Source organism: Schistocerca nitens, chromosome 3 (assembly GCF_023898315.1).
Source record: "Schistocerca nitens isolate TAMUIC-IGC-003100 chromosome 3, iqSchNite1.1, whole genome shotgun sequence".
Lineage (NCBI taxonomy): Eukaryota > Metazoa > Arthropoda > Insecta > Orthoptera > Acrididae > Schistocerca > Schistocerca nitens.
In genome coordinates, this window is record NC_064616.1 from 468,031,567 (window position 1) to 468,040,921 (window position 9,355).

General features: G+C 43.1%; 2 non-coding genes across 2 annotated transcripts; both read right to left on the reverse strand.

The window, feature by feature from the left end:
- Positions 1–437: 437 nt before the first annotated feature.
- On the reverse strand, positions 438–512 carry Trnas-uga (transfer RNA serine (anticodon UGA)). Its single transcript has one exon. It is a non-coding gene; the product is annotated as a tRNA-Ser (tRNA).
- A 226-nt stretch (positions 513–738) lies between these two features.
- Trnal-caa (transfer RNA leucine (anticodon CAA)) lies at positions 739–813 on the reverse strand. Its single transcript has one exon. It is a non-coding gene; the product is annotated as a tRNA-Leu (tRNA).
- Between the last annotated feature and the right edge of the window lie 8,542 nt (positions 814–9,355).

Sequence of the window (9,355 nt, forward strand, 5' to 3'; positions counted from 1 at the left end):
CTGACAGATAGGATATTGCGGAGACATGGCTTAGCCACAGCCTGGGGGATGTTTCCAGAATGAGATTTTCACTCTGCAGCGGAGTGTGCGCTGATATGAAACTTCCTGGCAGATTAAAACTGTGTGCCCGACCGAGACTCGAACTCGGGACCTTTGCCTTTCGCGGGCAAGTGCTCTACCAACTGAGCTACCGAAGCACGACTCACGCCCGGTACTCACGCCCGGTACTCACAGCTTTACTTCTGCCAGTATCTCGTCTCCTACCTTCCAAACTTTACAGAAGCTCTCCTGCGAACCTTGCAGAACTAGCACTCCTGACAGAAAGGATATTGCGGAGACATGGCTTAGCCACAGCCTGGGTGATGTTTCCAGAATGAGATTTTCACTCTGCAGCGGAGTGTGAGCTGATATGAAACTTCCTGGCAGATTAAAACTGTGTGCCCGACCGAGACTCGAACTCGGGACCTTTGCCTTTCACGGGCAAGTGCTCTACCAACTGAGCTACCGAAGCACGACTCACGCCCGGTACTCACAGCTTTACTTCTGCCAGTATCTCGTCTCCTACCTTCCAAACTTTACAGAAGCTCTACTGCGAACCTTGCAGAACTAGCACTCCTGACAGAAAGGATATTGCGGAGACATGGCTTAGCCACAGGCTGGGGGATGTTTCCAGAATGAGATTTTCACTCTGCAGCGGAGTGTGCGCTGATATGAAACTTCCTGGCAGATTAAAACTGTGTGCCCGACCGAGACTCGAACTCGGGACCTTTGCCTTTTGCGGGCAAGTGCTCTACCAACTGAGCTACCGAAGCACGACTCACGCCCGGTACTCACAGCTTCTGTAAAGTTTGGAAGGTAGGAGACGAGATACTGGCAGAAGTAAAGCTGTGAGTACCGGGCGTGAGTCGTGCTTCGGTAGCTCAGTTGGTAGATCACTTGCCCGCGAAAGGCAAAGGTCCCGAGTTCGAGTCTCGGTCGGGCACACAGTTTTAATCTGCCAGGAAGTTTCATCAGCGCACACTCCGCTGCAGAGTGAAAATCTCATTCTGGACCTAATATAAAAATAAAAATAGTTTAAGATGAAGTAAAATACAGTAAAGTAAAGCAAACGCCACTCAGGGATGAGGCCTTCATCCTGTTCCGACTGGCCTACAAGGCAGTACGAGGAGCGGCCTGAGATATGGGACTTGTGGTAGGTATGTCGCCAATCCCTCAAGCCGTTAATACCAGTAGATAAATTCTGATGAAGCCGCTGCTTCTTTATTCAAGCACCTCCTCATCAGGCCTCACAATGGCTGAGTGCACCGCGAGCCATACCTTCCTACCTTACAAAAAGTCAGAGGAGTTCCTGCGAATCGAAGCCCGGTTCTTCCATACCGAAGGAAGCGACGCTAACCCTTTTTTTCTCTCTATCACTATCTTCGTTATTAGGTCTTTTTGGATGTCGCATGACACCTTTTCAAGCTCATTACTGAAAATTCACTCAGTTTTTTTCCTGGTCCCTGACTGAACACGCTGAGCTACTGTGCCGGCACCATTCCACTACGGAAGCGGTAATTCATTAAACATATTTTGTCCGATTTATCTTGACCGCCCCAAATAACATTTTGTAGAACCAAAATAAAAAATATATTAAACAATTTTTTGTTTATCTACCAGCGGACATTAATGACCCGGCCTGCCTTTCTTTTAACTTTGTTCCTTGTAATGACATGAAGAGCAACACGCCTTTTCTAAATAGTATTCTAAATTTTCTATTCGGCAATCCACTTCTCCTCAAAATCCTGTAGGTAAACGTATCACAATGTACCAGTCACGTAAACGTGACGTCACCAAAAAAGTAAACAAACCTGACTTTGACTCTCCTGTATTAGCACCTGGCGTAACATAATGTAACTCGTCTACTTGCTAGAGCTGATGGTAGACAAATGGAAACACAATGTAATGGTACGCCGGTCATTCAGTCAACTGTCTTCGGTTGAAGATTTGTGCGAGTACTACGTATATGCGAGTTCTACAAGTACAACGACGGCGTTGTTGGGCTGAAACTTCCAGTTTGTGAAGCGTCACAATAAGAAAAGAAAATACCTTTCGGGATGATGGGTTATTGTCAGGATTCGCTCTCCATAGAATTCCTCTGCTCGAATGGCATTACGTATACGTTCAACAAGAATAAAAGAAAAGCAGTGATGGTGCAGCTTTTACGCAGACATTGCCTTTACTGTGCACAACTTATCGATTAAAGTACTTCATTACTGTACTCCACCTTCTACCTTATGATTTTTGGCGTACGTTGCACTCACACGAACCTTCAACTGCAGGCGGTTAACTGAATGACTGGTGTCCGTTTTCCTTGTATTTTCTTTAGCTTATTGTCAACTCCTTAAAGTAGTAAAGGAGTTTTGCTATTTGGGGAGCAAAATAACCGATGATGGTAGAAGTAGAGAGGACATAAAATGTAGACTGGCAATGGCAAGGAAAGCGTTTCTGAAGAAGAGAAATTTGTTAACATCGAGTATAGATTTAAGTGTCAGGAAGTCATTTCTGAAAGTATTTGTATGGAGTGTAGCCATGTATGGAAGTGAAACATGGACGGTAAATAGTTTGGACAAGAAGAGAATAGAAGCTTTCGAAATGTGGTGCTACAGAAGAATGCTGAAGATTAGATGGGTAGATCACATACCTAATGAGGAAGTATTGAATAGGATTGGGGAGAAGAGAAGTTTGTGGCACAACTTGACCAGAAGAAGGGATCGGTTGGTAGGACATGTTCTGAGGCATCAAGGGATCACCAATTTAGTATTGGAGGGCATCGTGGAGGGTAAAAATCGTAGGGGGCGACCAAGAGATGAATACACTAAGCAGATTCAGAAGGATGTAGGTTGCAGTAGGTACTGGGAGATGAAGAAGCTTGCACAGGATAGAGTAGCATGGAGAGCTGCATCAAACCAGTCTCAGGACTGAAGACCACAACAACAACAACAACAACATTGTCAACTCCGGCAAGTGGACGACATACGGTTCCCCAAATGCCTCCACTGAAAAGGGGACCGCGGCTACTCGTCACCACCGACTTCGTGTAAATTTATAGTCTATGCAGGGTTTGGCCAGAAATAAAAACGACAGAAGTGGCAGCTCCAGATGACCAAGCGTTTAGAAAAAAACAGTGCTTTGGCGCGGATCGGGCGAGGTATGAGCCATTTGTGTTAGTGCAGTTTCCAGGTATCGAAGAGAGTACGGAACGGTAATCGAGGGTCCTGGGGTCGAGTCCCAGGTCGGAAACTTCTTTCACTTTTTTCGTTTTCAATTTTTAACTCACTCACACTGCAAAAAAAGAAATAATGCTCGATGTATTATATTCATTAATATTTCCATAAAAGACATGAAAAGGAAAGGGAAATTCGGGACTGTAAATAAATTTCCAAGAAACGATTGTACCTATAGCATCCACGATGACTCTGCTAATAACTTTCCAAGAAGGGATTGTAATTAACGCCCAAACAGCTTCCTATTCCGTCATTTTCGTTTTTGTCTTTAAGCAGTGTTCGAACCTGCATGCCAACAATGGGACTCCGGTGCAGGCGAAGTCAGCCAATCGGCCATTAGGGAGCTCATTCGTTTGCTAGCTCTCAACCGAGTAACGTGAATTTTTCGAGAATGTTGTGCTCTCGTGTACGGATTCCTTCTTGGAAATTTATTTGCAATCCCAAATTTTCCTCTGCTTTTATTTTTCACGTCTTTTACGAAAATATTAATGAATACAACAATTGACCAATATTTTAATTTATTCGTAGTGTATGTAAGATAAAAACTGGAAAACGGAAAAAAATCCGCATAAGGACTCGACCCAACGACTCCTCGATTACCGTTCTGTACTCTTTCCTCTGCGCCAAACGCTACCTGGAAACTATGCTAACACAAATGGCTCTTGTCTTTTTTTTCTAAATGCTTGGCCATCTGCAGCTTCCACTACTGTCACTTTCATTTCTAGCCAAGCTCCATATACACCATAAATTTGGACGAAATCTGTGATACCCTTGTGAGTACTAGTACATGAGAGTCCTGGTCAGCCTTAAGCTCGTTTTGAGTAACGTCATGTTTATGTGAATGGTACACTGTGATGCTTCAAAACTAGTCTTGACGAGAGAAAGTGGATTACTGAATACAAAATGTAGGGTGATATTTAAAAAAGACGAATTACTGTTCAAATATTCCTAACGATACATTTTTTTTATTTCGTTCCTGGAAAAATAGTTATAGGAAGTAAAGTAAGGTCCCAAAGTAAGTGGGACACCCTGTATACAATATATTTAGTCATCACACTAACAGGTCTCCGCCGGGCAGAGGGGAACAGCTAATAACTTCAGTGGTATCACAAAACTATCTGGGATTAGCGATGTAACAGGATATGATGCGAAATCATCACCCAGGCTAGCTTTTACGTATAGCAAACCACGGGCTTCGGTTTATTCGCGAGGTAGCCCGAACCTGTGGTGTGTTCTTTTCAGAACACTTCTACGGTCTGTAGATGAATACTACTCAAATCTGTCTGGTTTACATGCTATCGGAATAACAGAAGCCATCGACCATAAGAAAAGATCGTCATAGATTGGTTTACACCACGGGAATGTGTACCGGAAGTATCCAATATTTCAACTGACTAGGAGGAAAACGTAGAACAACATGTGAAAACCAGTTTAAAAAGAAAATCGGGTGAATTACAGCTATAGGTATCTGCAAGTATTCATTCTGTAACATACTAATTCATTTGCGATTGTTAGTTTGCGAGTGAGGCATGCAGAGATTTACATAGCTGTTCTTGAATCATCTTGCTGGATTCTGGAGGTTGCTTCACTATGACTTAAGACAGAGAAACACTGAATGTAGCATTTTTTTACCATACATTACAGTCTCAGTCATACAAATGGTATCATTACAGGTTTAGGCGTATTATTAAGTCTATATTAGATGATCTGCATAAAAAAGAAAGCAAAAAGGGTATAGCAAAATAATAGTAAATTACTACAACGCTTCTGTTCTTTCTTTTGGAACCTGACCATCTGATGATGACATGACAGTTAGTCGATACTGGTAATGATACGATTTGCGTGACCTAAGGTTGTAATATAGAATTTAAAAAAGTACAGAACTGTTACTCCGTTTTCCTAAGGCAGTACGACAAGCCTCTGTATATTCATTGAAGCTCTTAGTATGGTAGTTATTGTACAAGTTGAGCTTTATTTAATCAGGATGAGAATGTGAAGGCTCGATAACTAGTTAACGAAAATAAACAAGTACCTCAAAAAGTAACTGTAGCTATAATTCATTTAATATGAAGTACCGGTGTTCAACAACACCCATAACTGATGAGCTATTTTCATGGTAATGCGCCCACTAATTAGAAAAATACGTTCATTTCGGGAAATAATTCTTACCATAAAATTTAACAAAAACTTTCTTTTGAAAGCTTGATCCATAACTATATCATGACTAAAGTAAATAGCCAGAATATGCTTGGGAAAACAACGAAAGCATGGTGTATAAACGTTTGGTTAAAAACTGAAATCAAATGTCAACGTAAGAACTAAAATCTCCTCGGTTCACAGCTGTATGGGATGCACTTCGAATAAAGCCACAACTATACTGTCTACGACTTCATGTAATTTCTAGAAACAAAAAGTAAATATGATTTTTCTCCATAATGGATGAAGAAACACAGTGACTCATGTATTACTGAGGAAAGAACTACATGACCCAGTAACTAAATAAAGAAGGAAATGCGCGTAGTAAGAACAAATAGTAGACCTACTATTTTTTTAACTTTTATCTGGATCAGAATAACAAAGTGACTAACAGCTAAATGTTACAGAACAGCTATCTTAACAACACCCAGTCAGTTCTGTACACCTGTGTTACGTCGTGCTGCTGTCTCAGATGCCAGTTGCCGCAAGACTGTAGGGAAAGTACAGGCATCCTTTTTCCAGCCACCAACCGCCGTCTGCAGTTCATGATTGGCTGAAATCGAGCCACAGTTCAGTTTGACGCTTGTGCTTTTACTTGACAGTGCGAAAGATGCCTGACCTGGCTTCTTTATAAGAAAAGGCTGAGTGCAATGTAGCGGTCAATGCATGAGCAGCTGCGTGTTTGTCCCAATGGCGTCGCCGCCGGTAAGTTGGCTAAACTTTCAATAAGCAGCCACATGCAGTTTCAGGCGAGGTTTGCTGCCGGCAACGTAACAATTGTGGTTTGTTTTCCTCGTTTACATTGTTTCTTTGCACGACTTTTTTACTTTACGCTACAGAGTGTCGTAAACTGGTTGCAAAAGTGAGCAGAAAAGTGATAAGATTGTCGCAACCCTGGTAACTAAACCCAGACATCCAACACGGAAAGCCCAGCTGTTGTTGCAACAGCCACATTGTGTATGCAGACAAAAGTAAACCGAAACGTCGCCCCTTTCCATACTCGACTGTCAATCGCTTTGTTAGCTTCATGGAGGTACAAGTGTTCACCTTCCACAGATGGGTGCGCAAACACCCTAAAACGGCAAAGAATAATGAAATATACTTGGTAACATAAATAGTGACTGGCTGCTGCAGTTTCTTTCTTAGTAAGTAAATAAGATCGAATTACGAAATAATGTGCAGAATGGCCACCACACAGTTCTCTACAATAAACGTTTTTGCATTATTTATCACAATGAATAAAACATGCAGTACTCAGCACGACGATTTAAGAACAAATACTAAAACCTCTGCACGCCGCATAAGAAGATACCTTTGAAATTTACATGTTGGATAAGCTCGATAAAAAACTATTTTCAAGACGAAAGCTGTAAAGAAAGTATCAGAGACTCCGATAAAATTAGATTAATAACGGCACGCACGTAAGCAGTCCCCCCTAGGCTTCAGGGCACGCAAATTACAGTGATTCACAAGGCAAAGAAAGGGAAGACGGGAGCTGCCACATTTGACGCGCGGCTGTCCCACGTGAACGCTTTCCCCAGGCAGCGAGCAGCGGGACTGGCTCCTTGACTCTGGCAGACTGCGCGGCGACAAAAGCGGGTGGGATTAGCGCTGTCCGTGCGCGCGCACCTCCACTCCAATTCACCTGCGCCGCTAGACCTGTCTAAACAACATGCTTTGTGCCCCGCTGGCCGCTGCGGGGCGTCTTCACTCTCCGGAAGAAGCGGAAGTGTTCAGAATGACACTGCTCATGTCCGTAGCGATTTCCCTAATCCACGTTTCCCGTTCCACTTGAACGTCACCCTAAGAAGAGCTACAGCAGTTCCCTTCTAAACGTCGTACCGTTCCAGTGAGCGGATATTGAAATGACGCCCAACAATGGTGATCACCCTTAGCGACTTTAGGTGAAATGAAATGTCGTGTGGCGAGGGCCTCCCGTCGGGTAGACCGGTCGCCTGGTGCAAGACTTTTTAGTTGACGTCACTTTGGCGACTTGATCGTCGCTCGTTTCAAATGGTTCAAATGGCTCTGAGCACTATGGGACTTAACATCTGAAGTCATCAGTCCCCTAGAACTTAAAACTACTTAAACCTAACTAACCTAAGGACATCACACACAGCCATTCCCGAGGCAGGATTCGAACCTGCAACCGTAGCGGTCGCTCGGTTCCAGACTGAAGCGCCTAGAACCGCTCGGCCACACCGGCCAGCCAATCGGTCAATTGGTGCACTGGTGAACTGTCATCAAAGTGCTAGGGCGTCCTGAAAAGTACTGCCTCTGAACTTTTTATGTAAAAACTCTTAAAGCTTTCAAAATAAACCAAACTTTATTAACATTCTAAATCTTTATCCTTCATGTCTACATATTCCTTTCTCAACATAGTCATCCTGGCGACGAACACATTCCTCCCAACGTGTGACCAGTGCGTTGATACCGTCACTGTAGAATGTCTGAATTCGTTGACGGATCCGGGGCCTCACCTCTGCTTGCACTGCTACATCACTACCAAATTGAAGTCCTTGAAGGTGTTCTTTAACTTCTGGAAATAGATGAAACTCGAATGGGGCCAAGGTGTGTAGGATGATCGATGATAGTGAACCCAAGACGTCGGATTGCTGCAGATTTCGCAGCGCTCGTATGTGGTCTGGCATTTTGATGCTGAGGGAGAGGACGCTCCATGCCTGGACGAAGTCTTCGAATTCGTGGAACTCGATTACGTTACACTCCGGCATGTTACAAGCTACAGATCGGAGCCCTTTATTGAACGAAGGTTGCAACTTGCGTCAGCGAAGCGCGGAAGTCGACCGAGTAATATGCATGACATGTAATACCTCAACCGACATTGAGAACACAATAAGAAAGTCGAAGGCATTACTTTTCAGCACACCCTCGTATAATAAGCCTTAGGAAGAATATTAACTGACGAAATATACCAAATGTGCCAGTTTTTTGCACTTCATTTGACTATAACTGTATTCGGGCTATTTGCTACAGCTTAATCCCGCCATTCGTTATTTACATTTGTTATTTACGTGCTTCGGGGTACATACCTCATCTTCAGGCAACAAGGGCAATGGAAAAAAAAACGAACGTAGATACTAAAGTTGTTCTTTACAGTCTTGCAATTGACAATGATATTTAAGTGCTGCATACTTTAGAGAAGCATTGGAAAATGGCCATGCTAGAGGAAATATTTATCCACGACCAAAAGTGGAAATATGAGATGCTAAACGAAAGTAAAGAGTTCAAGAACACACAATTCTTCACAAAATTCAATTCAATACCGTTAAATAGCAAATACGTGATGATCAAGAAATATATAATTTTGTTGTCCAATAGTAATATATTTGTAATTCTTTAAAATAGTTTCATACTGCCGTTATTAACATCAAGTTGTCACTGTCCCTCTTATTGTAATATACAATGGTTGCCCAGAAAGTAACGCACCGCATATTTTTCTCAGCCGAAAACAATACTAATAATGCAGAACGTTACGTATGTATTATTCAAAGTCTCCTGAGTGAGCGCGCCAATTTTCCGTCACTTCACACAGATAGCGTAGCTGCAGGACAGTTTCAAAATGGCGTCTATAGGTGATGTACGTCACAAGCAACGTACCGTCATTGAATTTCTCACCGCAGAGAAAAAAACTGTGGGGAATATTCATAAACGTTTGTGCAAAGTCTATGGAGCATCTGCTGTCGACAACGTACATTTAGTCGCTGGGCACGGAGGGTGAGGTCATCAGAAGGCGGTTCGGCGGAGCTCCACGGTATGCTGCCGTCGGGCAGACAATCCACGGCTGACACACCTGACCTAGACCCCTCGGACTTCCACTTATTTGGGCAATTAAAGGATGCCACTCGTGGAAAACATTTTGAGAACGATGAGGA